A 24,770-nucleotide genomic window follows, 5' to 3' on the forward strand; every position below is an offset into this window, starting at 1 on the left:
CAGTAGTTATCCACGTAATTAAAGGACCTGAGGCTGACTGTCTGCTGAGCCTCCCCACGGCGGAACGTCTTCAGTTGGTGCACATTCTCTTCAACGTCCATGACATCTCGGACTGCGCCGGAAAGTTCCCTTCCCTTTTCCGAGGTTTGGGAAAGCTGAAGGGCCGTCAAATACACCTGCATATCAACGAGCAAATCAAACCGGTGGCTCAACACCCGCGAAGAGTGCCATTTCACTTGCAATCCGCGGTTGAATGTGAACTGCAGGAACTTTTGGACGCCGACATCATTGAGCGCACTGCGGGCCCCACTCCATGGGTGTCCCCGGTGGTCATCGCCCCCAAGAAAGGATCCCAGAACAAAGTCCGTCTCTGTGTGGACATGCGTCTGCCGAACACAGCCATTGAGAGGGAGAGACACCCAGGCCCTCTCCTGAGCGACATGATCACGGCCCTCAACGGGGCAACCGTGTTCTCTAAACTGGACCTGAACAAGGGCTACCATCAGCTCGAGCTAGATGACAGCTCTCGCCCCATCACGACGTTTGCCACCCATCTTGGCCTTTTCCGTTACAAACGTCTCAGTTTTGGCGTCTCATCAGCCGCCGAGATCTTCCAGGAGGCCATACGTCTTGTCATCCACCACATCCCTAACGCCCTCAATTACAGCGATGATATCTTGGTCTACGGGTCGGACACGCAGGAGCATGACACCGCCCTCGATCGTGTCTGCCTCGCTCTGATGGAAGCTGGGTTGACCCTCAACAAGGACAAATGTGAATTTCATCAGTCGACCCTGAAATTTTTCGGACCCGGACAAAATCGCCACGCTCAACAACACCAAGAGTCCGGCAGACGTCAACGACTTGCGTTCCTTTCTTGGGATGGCCAGCTACTGCGCTCGCTACATTCGTGACTACGCCACCGTTAGTCACCCTCTGAGGCTACTCACGAAAACTGGCGCGCAATTTGTGTGGACCCCGGAGTGTGAGCGTGCCTTCAAGGACATCAAACACGCCGTGGAATCAGCCAAGTGCCTCTCCTACTTCAATCCCAGGAGAAAAACGGAAATCACTGTGGACGCAAGCCCCGTAGGCTTAGGGGCCATCCTGGCACAATACGACCATGAGTCGGATCAGAGGAGGATCATCGCCTATGCCAGTCGGAGCCTAACAGACCCGGAGAAACGATACTCCCAACCGGAGAAAGAGAGCCTGGCCGTCGTATGGGCGTGCGAACACTTCCACATCTTCATCTACGGAAAACACTTCACGCTCATAACTGACCATCAGGCACTTGTCACAATCTATGGAAATCCCAAGTGCAAGATGCCCCCCAGGATCGAGAGATGGGGCTTGCGGCTGCAAGAGTACACGTTCTCGATTATTCATAAACCAGGGAAGGATGAAAATCCAGCTGATTATATGTCTCGCCACCCCCGAGACTCATCAGAAACTGCACCTTCCATTGCGGAAGAATACATTCACTTCGTGACCAATCATGCTCGTCCACCAGCCATCCCCATGCACGCCATTCGGGAAGCGACCAACCAAGACAGCATCCTACAAACAGTGATAAAGCGCACTCGAACCAACAGATGGAGATACCACCCGCAGGAGGAAGAGGAAAGCCCTGCTGTCAAGAAAGAACTCCAAGCCTTCCGGCATGTCTCCGACGAACTCTCTGTAACCGGTGATGACCTCCTCCTCAGAGATCACAGACTAGTTATACCAGCGACATTGAGACAAGGAGTAATCGATTTGGCCCACGAAGGCCATCGAGGAGTCGTCTCCACCAAAAGAGCACTGAGAGAACGTGTCTGGTTCCCAGCCCTCGACCAGATGGTCGAGGACACATTGAAAGACTGCCACCCATGTCAACTGACCAGCCACAGTAATCCACCTGCACCCCTACAGATGACCCCATTGCCTGATGGGGTATGGCAAGAAGTTGCCATGGACTTTTATGGCCCCCTGCAATCCGGGAAGTATGTAGTTGTCATCCTGGATGAATACTCCAGGTTCCCAGTGGCCCAGTTCATATCATCCACCAGTGCAGCCTGCACCCTCAAGGTGCTTGAAGAGGTCTTCGCGACTTGGGGTGTCCCCAGGGTCATCAAGACGGACAACGGGCCCCCATTCAATAGTCATGAGTTCAGCGACTTCGCGAAACACATGGACTTTCAACATCGCAAAGTCACGCCACTCTGGCCTCAGGCCAACGGCACTGTAGAAAGATTCATGTCCACCATTAAGAGAACTTTCCAGCAAGCCACAGCCGAAAAGAAAGATCTTCAGTCAGCACTGAACGAGGTCCTTAGTGCCTACAGGACCACTCCCCACTCTACGACGGGCCAATGCCCTGCGACTCTCATGCTTGGGAGGACAATGAGGAATCGGATCCCCACATGGGACGGAGCCTTGATAAAACCTCCGTCGGATCAACAACACAGAGACATGGCCATAACCGATCGACACCGCAAGGACAAGATGAAAGAGTATGCGGACCGCAAGCGAAGGGCCCGGTCCCCATCCCTGAAAGAAGGCGACAGAGTCGTTGTCAAGCAGGAACAACGCCAAAAGACTGATTGTCGTTTCAAAGATGAGCCCCTAACAATCACTCAACAAAAGGGCACCATGGTGACGGCAGAATCAGAGACACGGAGAGTCACCCGCAACGCTTCTCATTTCAAGAAGTGCTCTCCCGAGATCCATGAAAGCACACCTGTGGTCCCCTCACCTGAAAGCAGGGACCACCCTGAGACTGTCGCACCCGACACCGGACCTTCACCTACAGAAGAACCCTCACCTGAAGATGTCGTGTCCACACCAGCGAGACCCCGCCGTCACGTGCGGCCTCCCAAGAGACTGATTGCAGAGATGGACTAATCTCTATTTCTTTCATTTGTTACTTTATTAAGAAAGGGGGAGATGTAACGAAGTTAGCAGTCCAGTAGCTGGGGTGGGCAGAGTTAGGTGGGCAGAGGGGAAGAGGAGGGGACATGACAGGAAAGGGCAGTCAGAGTAGGGACAGGGTCGATGGTAGATGTATAGTAATAAAGCTCCAGTGATAGCACTTTACAGCGTCTGTGATTATTGTAGCAGGATGCTACAATGACATTTGCAGTCGAAAAGCGCCGCATGAAATTAACTGCCCGGGTCAGGAGCAACAAGAATGCATTTGCAATGCTATGTCTGCGTGTTCCTGGGCAGGGAGTAGCTTACATGCAAGGCCGCTGCCCTACCCAAGGCAGTATGGCGCCTCGCCTTTGTACAGAGTGAAAGGAGAGAGGCTGCTTAGTGACTGGGTTTGCGCCTCGTGCATGTGCAGGTCCTTCGCCTTGTCCAGGGTAGCCCACTACGGCAGTGTTTCCCAAACTGTGGTCCGCGGACCCCCAGGGGTCCGTGACACATTCCCAGGGGGTCCGTAGGCAACAGTTTTAAAAGCACAGAAACGTTTCTTGTATAATTAGCAGCTTTCCAGCAACAATAAAAGTGTCAAGAGAATGCCAGTGATTAATGTACCTGCTGGACGAGCAGGAGAGTTTTGTTCAGTGGCAGCGTTGATTTAACTAATGTAGCACAGACGGGTAATGTGCCTACTGCAAAGAACGTGTAAAATGCATCTTAAAAAGCAGTATTATATGTGCCTAGGTTCGTGGTTACTGCTTTTGTCACAGAAATTCCTTTATTACTGTGCACTTCATAAGTGACAATCGTAATCTAGCAGACTGACCCATAATCTGTCATCAAAGAGCTGCTTGCAAACTGCATGGTACCAGTTAGTAACTTATATTTTGTCCCAGTTATTCATTAACCTGATGCTGCTAAAATTATATATTTGGGTGGAAATACATTTGTAATGTTAAAGGCAATGCTAGCCACTGCGTTATGCTCTGAAACCTGAATTTGTGCTTTTCCAGACCAAGCACTCTTTAAACATTTTATATACACACTGATTCACATGTATGATTCAATGTCTCTATATGTGTGTGATGTAAAGTGCTCTGACATCCTACAATGGTATTAGAGATGCTATAAAACAAATGAAATACATGTGACAGAGGGGCTATTACTTCAATATAAAATACTAAGGGCCAGATGTACGATATCTTTTTATATGCACGAACGGGTTCGCGAACCCGTTTGCGCATTCAAAAACCTATTGGGCCATGTACATAGCCTATTTCGCGAGTCGCAATTTGTTTGCGATTCTCTAAATAGGTTTTGCAACTTGCTATTTGGAAGGGGCATTCCCTTCCAAATAGCGAGTCCCAAAACCATGTACAAATGTTTTGCGGTCGCAAAACAGTCACAATTCCCACCTACTTCAAGTAGATGGTAATGCATTCGCAAATGGGAAGGGGTCCCCAGGGGACCCCTTCCCCTTTACAAATGCAAGCAAAATTATTTTTTAAGGGCAGGCAGTTGTCCCAGGGACCTCTGCCTGCCCTTAGAAAATGAAACGAAAACGTTTCATTTTCTCTTTTTTTTTTAAATGCATGGTAAACAGGATGCATTTTCTTTTTTTAAAACTGCTTTATTTAAAAGCAGTCCGAGACATGGTGGCCTGCAGAGCCCAGCAGGCCACCATCGCTGGGAGGGCTGGCATTCCCAATGGGCTCCCAAATTGCGAGAGGTTCGTTAATATTAATGAACCTCGCAATTTGCGACCCCATTGGGAATCCCAAACAGTGTTAAACACACTGTTGTACATTTCATTTAGCGACTCGCAATTTGCCACTCACAATGTGCCGCCAATTGCGAGGCGCTAAATGAAATGGTCGTACATCTGGCCCCAAAACCCTTAGTACTTTGAGTATTTGTTTTGTGTGCACACGTGTGTATTTTTTTCGAATTACTGTTTTAATGTTTGAACTTTAACTCATACAAATTGCTTGGGGGTCCCTGGCTTCCAGTGGTGACTCAATGGGGGTCCTTAGGAGTCAAAAGTTTGGGAACCACTGCACTACGGCATCTGCTAATCAAATGCTGGACTTGTAATTAGGAAGTGGTCTGGCTCCGTTTCAGGGAAGGGAGTGTAACACAAGGGTAAGGTTCCTGCTGGCGAGAGACGCAAAGTAAAAGTACATGAAGACCAGGCATGCTTGGGGCAACTACACAATGCATCACGGCTCTATGGTAAAGCAAGCATACCAGGCTTGTATCACACGAAAGCAGGCATGGCACCTTATGTTAACATGAAGTGGGAGCCATTACTGATCAAGAGCAGGGCCCCGCGAGTGATGTGTGCGGTCCGGCATTGTGAAAGTGAAAGCATGCATGGCGCTCCGAAAATAAAAACATGAAGCGGCCACCGTTATTGCTCAATAGCAGCATCCCGCGAGTGGTGTGTGCGGCCACCACTGCTGAAGCGCGGGGTCTCAGACTGCTTGCACTTTAAAGCCAGAACAGGTTGCAGGAAAGGGACATCGCAGCACTTAACATCCAAACAAAAGTCCACTTAAATTTTTTTTTTTTTTGCCTCTGCAGGGTCACAATGCAATTTAAACCCTAAGCAATCCGAACAAACATACGGTACATAAGGAACAAACCGCACCAGAGAAATGAAAGGAGCGTCAGCCATTGTTGAAGATAAACGCGGTAACACCAAAAAAGTGCTTACCGGCTAATTAAGAGACACTGTCTCCCGCTGCAAGTAAAAGATCCAATCCCGGTGGGCGGGGCCAAAAGAGGACAGGGTGGCAACCAGGAGGGATTAAAATGCCTCCGGTGCAATCATTACACTATGTTTAGCATAATCCATGACGTCAAATGAGGCGCACAAAGGAAAATTGCAGGTGGAGCTGAGACACAACTTCTGGAACCGTATTGATACCAAGAAGCCCTCGCATGGCGAGAGCAGCACATGCCCGCTGCTAGCAGCAGGCGAGACCAAAAAAACGCAGCTATGCTGGCCCCCGAAAAAGTATATTAATTTTAACAAACCACGTATCTAGGATTTGGTAAGCGCATGCTTATTAGGCAAGATAAAAATGGATTAGATTGTATCATTCAACCTGGTGAAAATTGTTTTGTTACTGTGTAGCCTATAAACTGATTTAAAGATTGTGTAGTAATTTTCTGGGACTATTTCATAATTAAATATGACATTTATGTGGCTCACTTTTAAAATGTGCAGCCTTTTTTGTTTTAAGCAATATACTGTCTGGTTGAACTCTATTTTTAAAAGTCTATTCTTTTACGTTAGTGCATAGTTGGCAATTTTTCGTATTGTTTATGAGCTGGAACTTTGGTGCGATTCTGCGGCGTAGGCGTTTTCTATGTAAGTGTGGATTTGTTGCTTAATCCTTCATCTGCTGCATAACTGCTGTGATAGTGGAATGTTCATAGAATGTTTAAGAGTCTCAGGATTTATCATTTTATTACAATTGCTGTTTTAGCTCATTCTGATCAAAAGTTACAAACAATGTGGCTACCCATGTTAGAGCGCAGTGAAAGGCCAGTCCATAGCTTTCAAATTTCCTAGGTCCACGTGGTACTCCAGTACAGGGTTTTTCTTTTAATCCTGGAACTTGTAATCTTGTTTCTTGAGATAATAATGAAGACGATAAAAGTCCCAAAATTCAGAGAAAACAAGCATTTACAATGCAATGGTTTCGCCTTTGGAAAAGTTAGAGCTATTGGCATTGTAAATGAAAAATTTTGTATTTATGTGTTGGTTTTGAAAATAGATAAATAAATGGCATTGTCATTTACATTGCCATTAGCTTAATCTCTCGCAAATGTGAGACCTATTGTACCCTACGGACAAGCTCAGCAGACAGCAATTACTACCACACACACACACCCAGAGACACACACACACACCCAGAGCCACACACACCCAGAGCCAGCCACACACACCCAGAGCCACACACACACACACCCAGAGCCACACACACACACCCAGAGCCACACCCACAGCCACACACACACAGACACACACACACACACACACACACACCCAGAGCCACACACACACACACACACACACCCAGAGCCACACACACACACACACAGAGCCACACACACACACAGAGCCACACACACAGCCACACACACACACACACACAGCCACACACACACACACACACACCCAGAGCAACACACACCCAGAGTAACACACACACCCAGAGCCACACACACACCCAGAGCCACACACACCCACCCAGAGCCACACACACCCATCCAGAGCCACACACACCCACTTTGCTCTTCTGAAATGTTGGCATGTATGGTAGTGAGCTGTGTGTGGTGAGCTGTGTGTGGTGAGTGTGTCTCGTGAGCAGTGTGTGGTGAGCTGTGTGTGATGAGCTGTGTCTCGTGATCCATCAGTGCGTTGTGAGCTGTGTGGGGTGAGCTGTATGTGGTGTGTGGGAGGCCCGGGTTAAATACACAGTGGTACAGTTTGTACCAACCGGGTTAAATACACAGAAACAAAACCGGCAAGAGGTGCAATATTAACACGTCTGCTTCACTGCTTGCATAACAGATAAATGTTACAAAACGAACTTCTCCGTGCACTGAAAACAATTCCCAAGGACTCATCTACAGTTTGGAGGGGTCTTAAAATCCTTTCGTTTCTGAAAGAAAATCTAAATGCGGAGTAGGAGCACCCGGAATAATTTCCTCTTCCGCTTGGATAGCCGGAAAATACACCCGATCGTTGTACCCCGAATTAAGACTGTCCTCCAGAACTTGGGGTATGTCTAGTTCCCGCCAAACTCTAAATGAAGACCATCGAGACGAGTAGTGCTCAAGCACCCGTTAGCATTAGCGATAAATGTAACTAACGCAGCACAGGCATGATCAGACTGACTGTGAAACCTGTTTACCGGTAGACTCGGTGAAATCAGTCTAATCAGTAGCTTTACCCTCCAGCATTCATCTCATCTGAGATCACCCCTTATGTGCCGTGTAGAGAGCTTCGTTCGTCTTCCCAGTCCCTTCTCACGATTCCACGCTTCCGAAGAAAGAAGTGGGGAGGCTCCAAATTCGCCACCCTTGCCCCGTCCCTGTGGAACTCTCTTCCCCTGGAAATTAGATCCCTCACCTTGTACCCACAATTTCGGAAACAACTTAAGGCCCACCTATTCAGGAAGTCCTTTGAATAAAACCCCTTGCGGCCCCCCTGGTTCTATTCTCGCCCTGGACTTTTGTTAGTTGTAGCGCCAAGAAACCGCTGGTGTATGCGCGCTTTTACAAATAATTTTAAACTCAAACTTAACTCAAACTTTACCCTGAACATTCATGTTCTAACTCATTTTCTTCTATTAAGACTTTCAGTCTAGTTTATGCATTTATAAACTTAGAAACACAGCGCATTTTGGGATTGACAAGTGCGAACTGCAAGTCCCAGAACTGAACGCAACACGTGGACTCCATATTCTTATCACATACTAACCTGGGGAACATGAAAATGCAGTAAACACCTCGGCCACATCCCAGCGGCGCCACGGCGGAGGGCGCGGGCAGCACTTCCGCACTCACTACCGTCGGCTCAGTACTTTCAACCAGCGCTCAATGCCGAGCAGACATTTTCAGCCTCACGAAAAAATACTCTTGTAAAATCAAAAAGGCATGCTTTCTTTTAGGGCGCACGGCCATATAAAACATCGCGGTTTACCTCCAGATGATAATGTATAGACTTCAAATGCGAAATGAACTGTCAGAGGAGCTTAGGGGAGAACCCTTAGTCTGAATTGACAACTGAAAACACGTAAAAAGTGAAAAAAGGTTCAACCTACCTCTCCGGTGATGTCGACGACGTCGCCCATTTTAAGTTCCAACTCGTCCTCGTTCTGCGGACCATAGTCGAAGAGAACTTTACACTGCCGGACCTTGGCTTCTGGGGAGAATGACACGGTAAAGATACAAGCCGAGGTGCCGTGACAGCGGGAGGGGGGGGGCGGGAACGGGCCCACGGACAGCGGGAGGGGGGCGGGAATGGGCACACGAACAGCGGGAGGAGGGCGGGAACGGGCACACGGACAGCGGGAGGGGGTGGGAACGGGCACACGCTGGTTCAAGACGGCACTGCGGAGCTTCTCAAGTAAGCTACTGCCCGGCCGCCATCTTCGGACAAATGACCAAAACAAACCTTTAAAAAAAACACCGCCGCAATGACGATCTAAAAGGGGCGGGATGAGTAAAAATCGCCCACGAATAAGCTCGGGCAATGACTGACGCATCTCTGTTCCAATGACTAGCCTCCGTTTATGGAGCTAGCCAATGGAACAGAGAGGCGGGACAAAGCCCCATACTGATTCTCAAAAGATATCGCCTGCGCGAACGCTGCTGCGCAGCGAAGGCCAGGCGAAACCTAAAAACTGGATTGGAGCACCATATCACGCATGGACCTGGGAAACTTGGCAGGGCTGCCCATCACAAAGGTTGACTGGTGATCTTTCAGTTTTCCACTTTTCTCCTCCCATCTTTCTGAAATCCTCAATCTCAATATTTGACATGTTATACATACCGAATAAAGTCTTTCTTGAACTGAACTTGACATGTTATTTCCTTCTACTTCACTGCTTTTGTTTCTCATGCAGTTAGTTGGGTTGCCCTCTTCCCCATTCACACACCGCTCTCTTCATCTGTAAATACATTTTCTTTTCCTTAGTTTGCTGCTGTCAGTATTTCAACGGCTGTGTACCACTTTCATCTAAAATTGTAATTACTATTAAAAAATGTGTGACTATATGCGCTCTGCAGCGAGGTTACCCATTAGATGAATGTGTAGTCGAAACAATGTTTACCCACCAATAGACACTGCACTGTGAGAAACTTCCACTGTCTTTATCCTCAACTCCAGAGCTATCAATCCATCCAGTCATGAACACCTGAACATACCCAGTACCTCGAGACGACTGATTACAGTATGAACTATACAAGAATCATGTGCTGCATAAAAAAAAATACAGAAGCACACAATTTGAAAAAGCATCTATTCTTAGGGAATGCAAATGAAGTAAAATGTGAAATGTACACAGGGACAGCAGCATCACTGGCATGGAGGACGTTAAGGGTTGGACACCCGAGGTGGCACTGGTGCACGCACACCACAGGCGGCTTCACCCCGAGGACGGCTGTCCACCACTTCGCCAGTACAGAGGCCCATCTCTCCAATGGATCGGCGCCAGGAACGAGACAAAGCAGTCCTAGCAGTGGCGGCCATTAGCCAGGGCGCAGTTAGCCCGGCTAGCAACGACACGGTGTACGGGATTGGGAACAGGAGAGGCAGAAGGGAGCGAGTCAGAGACCTGAAGTAGAGATTTTAAAGAAGGCTTTATTTTTAAGTATGCTTTTCGTCGTCTACTCGAGAGTCTCAATCGGGCAAACTCGTCCGGCTCCGTCCTTACGCCTCCGGGGAATGCTGGTAGTTCCAGGGTGCTTCTTCCACGCAGGGGGTGGGAGCCCGCCAGACCGGTAGTTCAGCGGTGGTCGTCGGGGCCAGAGTGCTCCTCACAGGTCAGGAAGGCAAAAGAAAAGGAGAACGAGTAGTCACTCTGATGTTCCTCGTAGGACGCTTTGGGGGCCAGGGAAGTGAGGGACACCAAGTGCTGAAGTGATTTGTACACACGGTCGATCCTGTGCCTTTCGTGCTCGTGAGGGAAAGGGTTGAGGAGACTGTACACTATTTACACTAGCTGTCTACACGTTCGATTGACCACTACGTGCAACCCAGCCCGTCACTCTGCCCCGTACCTTTGGAAGCCACGCTCCTCCCGCGGGAACGTGGCAGGGCGAATCGGCGGTACGTTGGCCTCCTGGCTTGCAGTCCACAGCTGGGCCACGTCAGGATCTCTTTCCCGCCGCACTCCGTATCCGTCTCCGCTCTTCAAACTCTCACGCCTTCTCCTCCTCGGGAAACGCCGTCCGCAGACTTCCGGGTCCTGCCTCCTTTTGGCTCCATGACGAACCAGGGAGGCGGAGTCTCGTCACCCTCGACGTCGGATTTAAAGGGTCCGTGTTCCTTCTGGTCTTCGTCTTCCCAGCGGGTTTCATTGTCCGTCCGAGGCCACTCCTCCGGCCAGGAGGAGGTAGGCTGTGTTTCGGAAATAGAATGGGGCGTAAAGGGAACAGCCGACCACCAGTCTATATCAGCATCAAGGTCATCACTGTGGACATCACTGTGGCGCCCCACCCCGTCATACTCGGATAACGAGAAAAGTGGAGCGGAGAGCCCGAGATCGAGTAGTGCCCAGGGGCTCTCCGATACTGAACTTCCGATCGTTACTCCGCAGACAGCAGATGGGATGTTTAGGTGATGGGGCTGCAGAGAGTATGCGTAAAAGATGGTAAGATGACTGCTGTGACCACTGGGCCTAGAGACCTATCGGCTACATGGTGGCGGGCTGTGAGGAGACTCTAAAAGACTTCCGGATGGATGTATTAGATCTAAGGGGGGGACGGACGGGAGGGGTTCCGGGGTCATCGAGTGTGAGTCAAACGCCACCTTCTTTTTATGGTTCTTTGTGTGAATACCTTGGTTTGGATGGGGGCCTGTTCTTGTGTACCTGTCCTGGGGTGTGGGAGTTGGGTAAAGTTTGAAGTTGGAGAGGGATGGGGGAGGGTCAGATATGTCGCTAGGGGATTTCTAGGGGGGCAGGAACTAGATCTGGAGCCATGGGTACCTCCAAAGAAATCAAGGTTATGTCTTGGAATGTAAGTGGGATGCATACTATGGGTCGGCGACACAAAATACACGCCTACCTAGTGCGGAGAGGGGTGCAAATTGCACTGCTGCAAGAAACCCACTTGACGAAGTCAGAAGGGGCGGCGTTGCAGCGTCGTTGGAGAGGGCAGGTTTTTCATGCCACATATTCGGACTATGCTAGAGGAACCTTAATATGGGTGCGAGCAGGATTACCATTCCAATGTGTTAGGCAGATGGTCGATACAGAAGGCCGATTCACGGTAGTAACAGGGCGGCTTGATGGTTGGGACATTACGTTAGGAAGCATATATGCCCCTAATGTTGAGCAACCTGCCTTTTTCGCACAGCTATCGCAGAAACTGGAAAGGGAGTTGACGGGCCCTATACTTCTGGGGAGAGATTTCAATTGCATTACTGACATAGACCTGGACCGCTCCTATCCTCCGCTTCCTGAAGCCCCCACTCATAGGATCGCAGAAGCCAGACGGGACTGGCAACAGCCCTGGGGACTGACAGACACTTGGTGGGCTCATCACCCTGGGGAACGGGACTACTCTTATTTCTCAGCTATGCATGAGCTGCACGTCCAGTTTGACGCTATACTTTGCTCCCTTGATGTGCATATGACGGTCACGTTGAGTGAGTGCTTAGCTAGGACGACTTCTGATCACAACCCGCTACTGGTATCCTTGAATTGGGTCAGCCTAAGAATGGCCATCCCTAGTTGGCGTCTCCGAACGGAAACACTGGAAGAACAGGTCTTCCGAACCACCATAGGTAATGCTATTGAAGAATACTTTCAACACAACACCAATACATCCACTAACCTACATACTGAGTGGGATGCATTCAAAGTAATGATACGAGGTCATTGTATTGGGGAGGCTGTGGGAGGTCGAAAAACCTTATTGAGTGAGGTACAACAGGCGGATCAGCGACTTAGGGAGAAAGAAAGGGAAAGACCTGGACGGGAGGATAAACAAGAGGAGTTGTTGAGGGCGAAAGAAGAGATGGCGATGCAAGTGGAGAGGCTGAGGTGTTTGATTACAGGGCATATGCGTCAAGGGCGCACGCTGAAAGGGATAAGTCTGGGGCACTCTTGGCTTGGTTGGCGAATCCAGCATGCAGAGGGACACCGATCTTAGAACTACGCGATGAGGGGGGCAGTATACTATACTATAGACAGCAGGCTATTAACACACAGTTTCTGGAATACTACACTACTCTATACCATAGTCGACTAGACCCCAGGGTTCTGGAGGAGGGGGATTTTCTGGACATAGACCTGCCGCAGATTGAGGTGGAGGACGCAGAGAGCTTGGGTCTGCCAGTGGAGCTGGGTGAGATCAGGAGAGCCATAAAACGTATGGCTAAGAACAAAACACCAGGCACAGATGGGCTACCGTCTGAGTTTTATGCCACGTATGTAGACCTACTGGCCCCCCAACTGGTAACTCTATATAATCGATTGAAGCAAGATGGCTATCTACCTAGCTCAACAAGGGAAGCAGTAATTATACCCCTCCTTAAGCCGGACAAACCGGAGTGGGACCCTACAGCCTATCGCCCTCTTTCGATGCTTAATCTTGACTATAAAATCTTGAGCAGTGTTTTGGCCAGCCGACTGATGGTACATATGATAAGGTAGGGACTGCCTTCAAGGGTTTTTTTTTGGTCAAAATATTTCACAAGTTTTTATAAAAGATGAATCACAGGCCCAAGTAATTTTGGCCCAAGCTAAGCAATAGCGAATCACTACACAAATTTACAGTGACTATTATTTGATTTAGATGAGAAACTAGAAGTTACAATAAACAAAAGAGCACAGAAACCGGTGTATATAAAAATTACTTTATATTTTAGAGAGGGTACTAAAGTGTATATAAACAATGTATAGCCCAAGCCCTCAAGGGTATATTGGGTCTCCCACTTTGTGTATGATGGTACACATGACAACTCTGGTGCATGGGGACCAGGCTGGTTTTATTCCTTCCCGGAATACGGCCATGAACATACGGAGGCTGTGCCAATTGATACACGGGACGGGGGATAGGGGGGAAGCATGAGTGCTATCGATTGACATTGAAAACGCCTTCGATAGCTTGGAGTGACCATATCTGTTCAGGGTCTTGAGGGCGTTCGGCCTGGGCGAGGGATTTGTGGACTGGACGAAGATTCTGTATAATCGCTCGACGGCCAGGGTTAGAACGGGGGGAGAGATATCCGAAGCCTGCAGTGTGGGTAGTGGGACGAGGGAGGGCTGCCCACTGTCTCCCCTCCTATTCGCCTTGGCAACAGAACCTTTAGAGGTCCATGCACGGTCGGGGAGGCACTACAGGGGCTTGGAGGGGATCGGTCAGGTGCACTACACTGCTCTCTAGGCAGACGATTTGTTAATGTTGCCCGCCAATGCTGCGGAGGAGCTGCGGGGTGCTCAAGACTTGCTGGTGAGACTGGGGCAAGTGGCGGGGCTCAAGGTCAACTGGAATAAGAAGTGTCTGTTTCCAGTACGAAGGGGCAGAGCAGAACCACCTGAGGGGCTAGATGTGCGTTGAGAAGGCAGCTGCTTGCCTTATTTAGGAGTCAGAATTTATCATGAGCCTGCTGACTTATTTGAGGGCAATATAGAGCCTGTTTTGAGAACTACCAGGAGTAATTTTGATTTCTGGGGGACTCTGCCTTTATCGGTGGCGGGGAGAGTGGCGTTGCTAAAAATGGTAACCCTGCCTCGTCGACTTTACTATTTTGGGGTACTACCGCTTTGGGTGCCTGGGAAATATTTTGTCCAACTAAACTCTATGGTTACGAGTTTTCTGTGGGGCTCAGGGAGGTGCAGAGTGGCGCTGAACACTATGATGCACCCTAGACAGGAGGGAGGGTTTGCAGCACCTGATTTTGAGGCATATTACCACATGGCTCAATTTCATTGGTTCACGCAGTGGATGGTGGGGAGGATGAGGGTAGAGACGGACCAGAGAGGTATGGACCTGGGACTTCGTCAAATCGCTCGGATTCTACTCCAGCTGCCGGTAGGTGGAAGAGAGGGATCTGTGGGTAGTGCGACAATGCTGGAATAGAGCCATTAGAAGAGATAAGATGGGTCCTGCGTAGGGGCCTGAGACTCCAGTATGGCTCTGTGAGTTCTTACCGCATGGAGGAGATTGGCAGAGGTTGCGGGACTGGGAGGAACTAGGAATCTCCACTATTGGGGTTCTCTATAAAGATGGTGTCCTCATACCATTTCATGACCTCACAGAACGATATGAACTGCCCTCCCAGGACTTTCTTTTGCATGCGGCATTGACGGCAGCCATGCGTAAACACTGGAAAAAAGGAATGCCTCAGACCTTCCTCCCTTGTCAGTATGTAGTCACCTCAGCGGGCAAGATTAAGGCAGTTACCTGCCTGTATAGGAAAGTCACACAGGGGTCTAGTACTCCCTTAGAGGGCTGCACATTAAGTGGGGGGCTGATCTGCGGACACCTATAGAGGAAAAGCCGTTGGAGATGTTGATGGAGCGGGCATGGAAATGCTCCCAGAATGCGAGATTCCAGCTAATACCATTTTACGTGTTCCATCGGGCGTACCTCACTCCTCTCAAAATCAATGAGTTTTTCGGATCCCACACAGCCTTCCCACAGTGCAAGATGGAAAATGCTGCGTTTGTGCACATGCTCTGGCACTGACCACTGATACACGGGTTTTGGGGGGAGGTCCTGACCAGAATAAAGGAGGTGACGGACAGGGACCTGCAGCAGACTCCAGGTGTTTGCCTGTTACACTGGTTTCCCCACACTGCCCGTAACAAGATCACCAGTAAATTCCTAGATTTAGGATTAGTCCTAGCTAAAAGGGAGATTACTAGTCATTGGAAAGCGGTAACTGCCCCTAATACATCGCGATGGTTGCAGGAATTTATAAAGTGGGCGGATTGTGAGGGGATTTTCCGACTACAGATGGCCCGGAGAACTGACAATGATAGATTACTGGAAACGGCGAGGGCCTGGGTGGCGATGGTGGACCTCCTTAAGAGCCCGGCCGATGACGACGACTGATGCTCTGTGGGCAGGGGACTCGCCCTCCAGTACTGAGACGTTGTCTCTGGTGCATGGGTGGGATGGAAGGTGGGTGGGGCGATTGTTGTGAGAGCATCCCCCTGGATGGGACGCTGATTCCTGACACAGGGATTTCGATAGGGTGGTAGGAATGTATACTGGATGGCAAGAGAGACATAAGGGAAAGCGACATGGCTGAGGGGCTTGGGGAGGAAGGGACAGAGGGGGGGACCAGGGAAGGGGGAGTTGTTGTTGTTTTTAAGTGGCCTTACAAGGGGAGGGGTGGAGTTCGAGTATCCACAACCCTAGGGCGGCGTGAAACTGTCCTATGGGATAGAGTCAACGGTTGGAACGGATATGATTAATGTACTTAAGTGGACAATAATGCTGATGAAACCGGGGATGAAGATAAGGGCGGCCTAGCCCGGAGGGTGAATATGACATACTATATCCTTACATTGACACGATGATGTATACTTGAAAGCAATATACACAAGAAATGAAGAATGTCATGTATATGGTAAAGGAAAAACTGAATAAAGTTTGTTTACAAATGGAGGGCGTTAAGGGAAAGCTTTACCATTGTTTTGCGTACTCTGTAGATAGGCCAATATGAGCATGTGGTCTGAAAACATTTATGACCCTCCAACAGGCACTGTGAGAAGTTCTCACTGCCTTAATATTCCACTGCAGACCTTTCATCCGTGCTTAGTCACACACCGACCAATACTCTGATGCGCAGCAAAGACTTAGTTAACATAACCTGTAATTGTAGAGCTCAAATTCACCTGTGTGTATCTTGGCACTGAATAAAATGTGTTTATTGTTACCCAGTAGTACTCATTTTATCAACCTCAGAAGGTTGAAAGACTGAGTGACACAGGCCCCTGCGGTGAACTGTAGTGTTTTAAATCATATGTTATTCTTTTGTATGATGTAATGTTGTTTGCTATATCATATAATATCCTATATTTCTTTCTCTCATATTGTGTAATTGAGTTCTATTCTAGAACCTATCTCTAGTTGCCAGGTGAATGGTCAGTTTTCCTGAGCTTTCTCCTGAGCAACTGGTCTGATAGCCGTGGGTCCATTAGTTAGGATTTATCTCTGGATGAAAGTAATTGTTTTAATATTCATTGTGCTGCAGCATCGTTTATTAGCTGCTTGATCTATTCAGATATCTTGAAGTTTGATTGTTAATCTGAAAGCCTTGCGAAAGGCTGCCAATTTTGGGCTGTAAGTGAGGGATGGTGTAGCTATATTTTGTTGTAAGCAAATCGTGTGAGAAGTACATAGTTCAGTGTAAAGAATGGCAGCAATCCAACGATCTTTAAAAACACTTTATTTAGTGTATAAGTAAATGACCCACTAGAGCCACAGGGAAAGTGTCTAAGCTATCCCAAGTACAAACGTTTTCATAAAGAATCACATTTCACAAAACGTTCTACCATTACATCATTAAGTTCCAATAATTACTCAAATACATTCTAAATGACTAAACTACATCTACAATCTAAAATGGAAACAAAGAAAAGACTCTAATACCACATGTACCCTTTTACAAAATAAAAACAAACAAAAATAAAACTAAGTATCTAAAATATAATCATCAAATTTTTTAGGAATTTTGGAAACTCGTTTATGTGACAACGTGTTGTTTTGAACAGAAGAACCAATAAGCTCCTCCTCATTAGAAACAGAGACATTGGATTTCTCAGGACAAACTTCAGGAACATTGGATCTCTCTGAACAAACATCACGTGCAAGCACATTATTAGAGCAGTGTTCCTTTTCTTGATTAACATCATTCCAAATATATACACCATCTTTATCTTTAGCAAAAAAAAATTCTTGCCCTGTTTTAAGAAGAACAACAGAACCTTTGCTCCACCAACCCTTCTCATTAATAAATACAGCAGATTCAGTTACTTTTTCAACTCTAAAAGGATTGGTAAATTTAGATAAACCTTTACAACTCAAGGTGGGTTTAATGATACGTATCCAATCACCCACCTTAATTGCTTTGTCTTTGGATTTATGAGAAATATCATGATAAATGTTTCCTGCATTACGTGAACCATGAATATTCTCCTTAGCTTCCTCAATAACCTTTTTCATGTTTACATCTACATAATTTCTCTTAAACTCAGGTTCCAACAAAGATTTTGCCCGTCTTCCTCTCATGAGTAAATATGGAGAAACACCCATAGAAGTATTTGGAGTTATATGATAGCTCCACAGCTTTTCCTTCAAAAATTCTAAAACATCTAAATTACTTTCCAGAGCTGCCTGAATTCCCTCTTTGATAAATCTATTGGCCCTCTCAACGTCACCATTTGCCCTAGGACAATATAACGGAGTGGTTTCAGATTGAACACCAAATTTTCCCAAAAATGCTTTCATTTTGTTAGAAACAAACTGCACTCCATTGTCAGATAAAATAAGATTGGGTGCACCCTCTATCCTGAAAATGTAGTCCAAGAACTCAATAACTGCATCAGTGACCGGATGTTCAACAAACGTGTAATAAATCCACTTTGAAAAATTGTCAATGACAACAATAGAAAATCTTTTTTCCTTACCTAAACACTCATAAGGACCGGAAAAGTCAATGGAAATTTTCTCCCAAGGTCTGACAGCACCCTCACAAAGAGATAAAGGTTGAGACGAAACTTTCCAATGTTTGTCAGCTTTCACACAAACAGAAAAATTGTCAACCATTCTCTCAATGCTAGCATCCATACCTGGCCACCAGTACAGAGTTTTAAGAATTTTCTTATTACCTGAGATTCCTGGATGACCAGAATGAGCTAACATCAAGAGTTTGTACCTCAAACCCTCAGGAGGTACAAATAAATTCTGACGCAAAAGAATACCATCTTCAATACTGAGTTCATCAGCAAGTTGAGCAAAACATTTCAAATGTTCTTCTAAATTTTTAATAGGAGGCCACTCCTTCACAACAAACTGCTTAACCCTATCAATAATTAAATCCTTATCCATAGCCTCAATCCACTCTTTCTCCGAAATAACAGATTTAAAAGAATCAATTGCGTCAACCAAAGCTACAACACATTCATGTTGATCAATAGTCTCATTATTACACTCCTCAAAGGGTGGAAGTCTTGACAAACAGTCAGCAGTGAAATTCCCCCCCCCCCTCCCCCCGGAATATATTGAATTTCAAAATTGTACTTTTGTAACCTCGCAATTAATCTCACCAGTCTAGAAGACGCCTTTCCACTCGTGACACCACCCATCATGAAAACAAGGGGTTTGTGATCAGTAACAAGAATAAAAGGCCTTCCCCACAAAAAACTTTTACATTTCACTACTGCCCAAACACAAGCTAATGCCTCTTTTTCGATAGTACTATAGTGCTTTTCGGCCCCACGAATAGCTCTTGATATGAATGAAATAACTCTTTCTCGTCCATCAACCATCTGAGTAAAAACAGCACCAAGACCAATGGCACTTGCATCCACCGTGACATACCATTTACCTTGAGGATCAAAGGTTTTTAAACCCGGTGCTTTGGAAATGAGTTTCTTCACATTGCAAAACGCCTCATCATGAATGCTGGTCCAATTAAATTGAGCCCCTTTTTTAACAATTGCCTAAGAGGTTCTACCACTAAAGCATAACTCTTAACGAATCTAGAATAGTACTCTTCTGACCCTAAAAAAGAATGCAATGAGTCCTTATCTTTGGGTGTACAAATATTCTCCAAAGTATTAACCAAATCTTCTTTAGGAAAAATACCATGAGCTGTAATCCTATGACCCAAATAATTAATCTCCTCCACCAAAAATTTACACTTTTCTTTACTTACAGTCATGCCCTTCAAACCAAGAATACCAAGTACCTTGAGAATGATGTTATGTTGTTCACAAGTCTCAGCAAAAATCAAAATATCATCTTGAAATGACTGAACTCCTTTAATACCTTGAAACAAATTCTCAATAAGCTTTTGAAAGACACTGGCCGCTGATGCCAGCCCAAATGGCATCCTCAAAAACCTGTAAAAACCAAATGGTGTAGTAAAAGTGGTCAGATCTTTAGAAGATTCATCCAAAAGTACCTGATGGTATGCAGATTTAAGGTCTATTACTGAGAAAAATCTTGCCCCATTGATAGCTGTCTACATATCCTGAATACGAGGTAAAGGATATGTATCAACTACAATATTTTTATTAAGGGACCTAAAGACAACACACAATCTCAGATCTTGATTTTTCTTAAGTGGTATAACTATAGCGGAAACCCACTCTGAACTGTCTGTAGGTTCAATTATACCCTCCAAACATAAACAATCCAGATGTGTGTTTAGTTTTTGTCGAATCCCTAGTGAAACCATTCGTACTTTATGTTGAACTGGAACAGCACACTTTTTGAGTTTGATTTTGTGCATATAACCTTTGTCTTGACCAACTTCGTTCTTAAAAATACCACTGCGTTTTTTAAGAATCATTTCTACACTAAACTTTTCCATGGAAATATTGTTGACATCAAATTCCCTCAATTGTAAAGGATGATCAGAACCTGGGCATAGGTTGACCCCCAATCTACCCAAATCAAACCACCCCACAATATTCTTACCATCAACAGCAACATAAATTTTGGTAAAGATCCTTCTACCTTCAAATTCTAAAGAATCTTCAAAATATCCTAACATGGATATATCAAAATTTCCAAATGCTTTGGGATTCACATCCGATCTCTTAAGCTTTACATTTTTCCAATTCTCATTGAAGAACACATCAGACAAAATGGTAATCGGCGAACCCGAATCTGCCATTGCCTCGAAAGCAACTTCGCCAACTAACACAGTGCCTAATGGTGCTTTGAAAGGAAGATTGATGTTATTAACAGAGTAATCAAAAACATCATCATATATAGTCAATAACATATTTTGTAACTCTTCTTCCACTACATCAATACTGTTTACATTCGAGTTAGAAGATTTAGAAAACTTATTTGGCACATGGCAAACTGAAGAAAAATGACCAACCTTACCACAATTAATACATTTCTTCTTTACCGCAGGGCAACTAGGATTGTTGGCTAAATGCGTTTTAGCACCACATCTGTAGCAAGATAATGTATTACTTTGTTTAATGTTTTGTTTGGCAGACCCCTTGTTGAAAGATTGTACTGCACACACAGGTGGAACAGAAGATAAAGCACAACTGTGTTTGGAATCCTCCGCAGAAATAACCTTTGAAGACAATATAGATTATCAATCCCTTTAGCCAAGTCTAAAACTTCACTCAAAGTGGGATTGCGACAGGCGAGAAGTCTCTCTTGAACTTTCTTAGATTTACAGTTGAATATAAATTGATCTCTTATAAAATAGTCAACAGTTGCTCCATATTCACAATTAGCAGCCAAAACCCTTAAGGCAGCAACATACTCTTCCACTGTCTCATCAGGTAATTGCTTCCTCCTATGAAAAGCATGCCTTTCAATTAAAACATTCGGCTCATCTTGAAATTGTTTCTCCAATCTGGCCACAGCTTCTTTATACACATTCCAACCTTCACCTTCACCTTCACCTTCACCTTTACCTCCTCCACCGGGCGGTGCAATGGGAATTAAGGGGTCGATTACGATGGCGGACGGAAGGACGACCGCCGTCCTGGAGTAGGTGGAAAATGCCTTTTTACAGTCCGCCAGCCGCGGCCAGTCCGTCCGCCATATTAGGATGGGAAGCACTGTCAAATGTCCGTACTCCGTGGAAGAACATGCTCTGCCGCGTAAATACACCCGACCCCGCGGCGGACGTAAGCAATCCAGAGACACCGCCGTACGGAATGACGTCTCCGACCGTCCTCTAAATCAAGATGGCGGAAAAGACACAGCAAATCGCAGCGGAAATACAACCTGCCTGAACACGGCGGATTCACCACAGCGGAGAGACAAAACATTGCAGAGATACCCACCACAGGCAGATCGCCATCATGGACCCAGCTCCGATACTCTTCGTGCTTCACCACCAGCAAGTCATAGACCGTCGCCGACGACGACGCAGGTACGCAAACACACCAATTGCTGTCGGAAGGGGAGTACCTGCCCATGGCCGTGACGTGGGGAGGGGGAGGAGCATGTTGGGCAAACAGCATTTACGATAGCACCAATATATCAACAATGCAAGGAAACAACCAGGAATGACAAAGAGAAAACACTACACACGATTAACTTGCTTTATTGCACATAATAGGGGTTCAATCCTAGAGTAGCCAGGAGCATGGGCACTGGATAGAACAGAGCAGGTACATCTGAGGCAGCACATGAGGGCACAATGCAGCATCCTAACAGCAACAGGGCAGTGTTCACAACAGAGCAGGTACATCTGAGGCAGCACATGAGGGCACAATGCAGCATCCTAACAGCAACAGGGCAGTGTTCACAACAGAGCTGGTACATCTGAGGCAGCACATGAGGGCACAATGCAGCATCCTAACAGCAACAGGGCAGTGTTCACAACAGAGCAGGTACATCTGAGGCAGCACATGAGGGCACAATGCAGCATCCTAACAGCAACAGGGCAGTGTTCACAACAGAGCAGGTACATCTGAGGCAGCACATGAGAGTGGCTAAGTGCATCAACAGTCCATGGCACAGAGCAGGTACATCTGGGGCAGCACATGAGAGGGGCTAAGTGCATCAAAAGTCCATGGCACAGAACAGGTACATCTGAGGCAGCACATGAGAGGGGCTAAGTGCATCAACAGTCCATGGCACAGAACAGGTACATCTGAGGTAGCACATGAGAGGGGCACAGAGCATCAACAGTCCATGGCAAGGCACAGAAGAGGTACATATGAGGCAGCACATGATAGGGGCACAGAGCATCAACAGTCCATTGCACAGGGCAGGTACATCTGAGGCAGCACATGAGAGGGGCTAAGCGCATCAACAGTCCATGGCAAAGAGCAGGTACATCTGAGGCAGCCCATGAGAGGGGCTAAGTGCATCAACAGTCCATGGCACAGAACAGGTACATCTGAGGCAGCACATGAGGGCACAATGCAGCATCCTAACAGCAACTGGGCAGTGTTCACAACAGAGCAGGTACATCTGAGGCAGCACATGAGAGGGGCTAAGTGCATCAACAGTCCATGGCACAGAAAAGGTACATCTGAGGCAGCACATGAGAGGGGCACAGAGCATCAACAGTCCATGGCAAGGCACAGAACAGGTACATCTGAGGCAGCACATGAGAGGGGCACAGAGCATCAACAGTCCATGGCACAGAGCAGGTACATCTGAGGCAGCACATGAGAGGGGCTAAGTGCATCAACAGTCCATGGTACAGAGTAGGTACATCTGAGGCAGCACATGAGGGCACAATGCAGCATCCTAACAGCAACAGGGCAGTGTTCACAACAGAGCAGGTACATCTGAGGCAGCACATGAGGGCACAATGCAGCATCCAAACAGCAACAGGGCAGTGTTCACAACAGAGCAGGTACATCTGAGGCAGCACATGAGAGGGGCTAAGTGCATCAACAGTCCATGGCACAGAAAAGGTACATCTGAGGCAGCACATGAGGGCACAATGCAGCATCCTAACAGCAACAGGGCAGGGTTCACAACAGAGCAGGTACATCTGAAGCAGCACATGAGAGGGGCTAAGTGCATCAACAGGCCATGGCACAGAACAGGTACATCTGAGGCAGCACATGAGAGGGGCACACATCATCAACAGTCCATGGCAAGGCACAGAACAGGTACATCTGAGGCAGCACATGAGAGGGGCACAGAGCATCAACAGTCCTTGGCACAGAGCAGGTACATCTGAGGCAGCACATGAGAGGGGCTTAGTGCATTAACAGTCCATGGCACAGAACAAGTACTTCTGAGGCAGCACATGAGGGCACAATGCAGAATCCTAACAGCAACAGGGCAGTGTTCACAACAGAGCAGGTACATCTGAGGCAGCACATGAGAGGGGCCAAGTGCATCAACAGTCCATGGCATAGAACAGGTACATCTGAGGCAGCACCTGGGAGGGGCACAGAGCATCAACAGTCCATGGCAAGGCACAGGACAGGTACATCTGAGGCAGCACATGAGAGGGGCACAGAGCATCAACAGTCCATGGCACAGAGCAGGTACATCTGAGGCAGCACATGTGAGGGGCTAAGTGCATCAACAGTCCATGGCACAGAGCAGATACATCTGAGGCAGCACATGAGGGCACAATGCAGCATCCTAACAGCACCAGGGCAGTGTTCACAACAGAGCAGGTACATCTGAGGCAGCACATGAGGGCACAATGCAGCATCCTAACAGCAACAGGGCAGTATTCACAACAGAGCAGGTACATCTGAGGCAGCACATGAGAGGGGCCAAGTGCATCAACAGTCCATAGCACAGAACAGGTGCATCTGAGGCAGCACATGAGGGCACAATGCAGCATCCTAACAGCAACAGGGCAGTGTTCACAACAGAGCAGGTACATTTGAGGCAGCACACGAGGACACAATGCAGCATCCTAACAGCAACAGGGCAGTGTTCACAACAGAGCAGGTACATCTGAGGCAGCACATGAGAGTGGCTAAGTGCATCAACACTCCATGGCACAGAGCAGGTACATCTGAGGCAGCACATGAGAGAGGCACAGATCATCAACAGTCCACGGCAAGGCACAGAACAGGTACATCTGAGGCAGCACATGATAGGAGCACAGAGCATCAACAGTCCATGGCACATAGCAGGTACATCTGAGGCAGCACATGAGAGAGGCTAAGTGCATCAACAGTTCATGGCACAGAAAAGGTACATCTGAGGCAGCACATGAGGGCACAATGCAGCATCCTAACAGCAACAGGGCAGTGTTCACAACAGAGCAGGTACATCTGAGGCAGAACATGAGAGTGGCTAAGTGCATCAACACTCCATGGCACAGAGCAGGTACATCTGAGGCAGCACATGAGAGGGGCACAGATCATCAACAGTCCACGGCAAGGCACAGAACAGGTACATCTGAGGCAGCACATGATATGGGCACAGAGCATCAACAGTCCATGGCACATAGCAGGTACATCTGA

Source organism: Lissotriton helveticus, chromosome 5_1 (genome assembly GCF_964261635.1).
Source record: "Lissotriton helveticus chromosome 5_1, aLisHel1.1, whole genome shotgun sequence".
Lineage (NCBI taxonomy): Eukaryota > Metazoa > Chordata > Amphibia > Caudata > Salamandridae > Lissotriton > Lissotriton helveticus.